Genomic DNA, 2,436 nt, shown 5'->3' with positions numbered 1-2,436 from the left:
AGCATTTTGAAAGAATTTCACAGAAATTTCTATTTTTAGTAACCACGGCAACACCGTTTATCGAAATCAAAAACCGATGCACAGAATTATGTATCTTAGTGTAGTCTACTTGTGTGCCAAGTTATACTGAAATCGGACCAAATCTGTAGGAGGAGTAGCATTTTGAAAGAATTTCAAAGAAATTTCTATTTTTAGTAACCACGGCAACACCGTTCATCGTAATCAAAAACCGTTGCACAGAATTATGTATCTTAGTGTAGTCTACTTGTGTGCCAAGTAATATTGAAATTGGACCAAAACTGTAGGAGGAGTAGCATTTTGAAAGAATTTCACAGAAATTTCTATTTTTAGTAACCATGGCAACATTGTTCATTGAAATCAAAAACCGATGCACAGAATTATGTATCTTAGTGTAGTCTACTTGTATGCCAAGTTATATCAAAATCAGACCAAAACTGTAGGAGGAGTAGCATTTTGAAAGAATTTCACAGAAATTTCTATTTTTAGTAACCACGGCAACACCGTTCACCGAAATCAAAAACCGATGCACAGAATTATGTATCTTAGTGTAGTCTACTTGTGTGCCAAGTAATATTGAAATTGGACCAAAACTGTAGGAGGAGTAGCATTTTGAAAGAATTTCACAGAAATTTCTATTTTTAGTAACCATGGCAACATTGTTCATTGAAATCAAAAACCGATGCACAGAATTATGTATCTTAGTGTAGTCTACTTGTATGCCAAGTTATATCAAAATCAGACCAAAACTGTAGGAGGAGTAGCATTTTGAAAGAATTTCACAGAAATTTCTATTTTTAGTAACCACGGCAACACCGTTTATCGAAATCAAAAACCGATGCACAGAATTATGTATCTTAGTGTAGTCTACTTGTGTGCCAAGTTATACTGAAATCGGACCAAATCTGTAGGAGGAGTAGCATTTTGAAAGAATTTCAAAGAAATTTCTATTTTTAGTAACCAAGGCAACACCGTTCATCGAAATCAAAAACCGATGCACAGAATTATGTATCTTAGTGTAGTCTACTTGTGTGCCAAGTTATAATGAAATTGGACCAAAACTGTAGGAGGAGTAGCATTTTGAAAGAATTTCACAGAAATTTCTATTTTTAGTAACCACGGCAACACCGTTTATCGAAATCAAAAACCGATGCACAGAATTATGTATCTTAGTGTAGTCTACTTGTATGCCAAGTTATACTGAAATCGGACCAAATCTGTAGGAGGAGTAGCATTTTGAAAGAATTTCAAAGAAATTTCTATTTTTAGTAACCACGGCAACACCGTTCATCGAAATCAAAAACCGATGCACAGAATTATGTATCTTAGTGTAGTATACTTGTGTGCCAAGTAATATTGAAATTGGACCAAAACTGTAGGAGGAGTAGCATTTTGAAAGAATTTCAAAGAAATTTCTATTTTTAGTAACCAAGGCAACACCGTTCATCGACATTTCATACCGCTGCACAGAATTCTGTATCTTAGTGGAGTCTACTTGTGTGCCAAGTTATACTGAAATCGGACCAAATCTGTAGGAGGAGTAGCATTTTGAAAGAATTTCAAAGAAATTTCTATTTTTAGTAACCACGGCAACACCGTTCACCGAAATCAAAAACCGATGCACAGAATTATGTATCTTAGTGTAGTCTACTTGTGTGCCAAGTAATATTGAAATTGGACCAAAACTGTAGGAGGAGTAGCATTTTGAAAGAATTTCACAGAAATTTCTATTTTTAGTAACCATGGCAACATTGTTCATTGAAATCAAAAACCGATGCACAGAATTATGTATCATAGTGTAGTCTACTTGTATGCCAAGTTATATCAAAATCAGACCAAAACTGTAGGAGGAGTAGCATTTTGAAAGAATTTCACAGAAATTTCTATTTTTAGTAACCACGGCAACACCGTTTATCGAAATCAAAAACCGATGCACAGAATTATGTATCTTAGTGTAGTCTACTTGTGTGCCAAGTTATACTGAAATCGGACCAAATCTGTAGGAGGAGTAGCATTTTGAAAGAATTTCAAAGAAATTTCTATTTTTAGTAACCAAGGCAACACCGTTCATCGAAATCAAAAACCGATGCACAGAATTATGTATCTTAGTGTAGTCTACTTGTGTGCCAAGTTATAATGAAATTGGACCAAAACTGTAGGAGGAGTAGCATTTTGAAAGAATTTCACAGAAATTTCTATTTTTAGTAACCACGGCAACACCGTTTATCGAAATCAAAAACCGATGCACAGAATTATGTATCTTAGTGTAGTCTACTTGTGTGCCAAGTTATACTGAAATCGGACCAAATCTGTAGGAGGAGTAGCATTTTGAAAGAATTTCAAAGAAATTTCTATTTTTAGTAACCACGGCAACACCGTTCATCGAAATCAAAAACCGATGCACAGAATTATGTATCT

Source organism: Saccostrea cucullata, unplaced genomic scaffold (genome assembly GCF_032062105.1).
Source record: "Saccostrea cucullata isolate Sc308-1 unplaced genomic scaffold, CSIRO_AGI_Scuc_v1 ctg15186, whole genome shotgun sequence".
NCBI classification, from domain to species: Eukaryota; Metazoa; Mollusca; class Bivalvia; order Ostreida; family Ostreidae; genus Saccostrea; species Saccostrea cuccullata.
The sequence above is the reverse complement of the archived record's forward strand: the minus strand, read 5'-3'. Positions refer to the sequence as shown.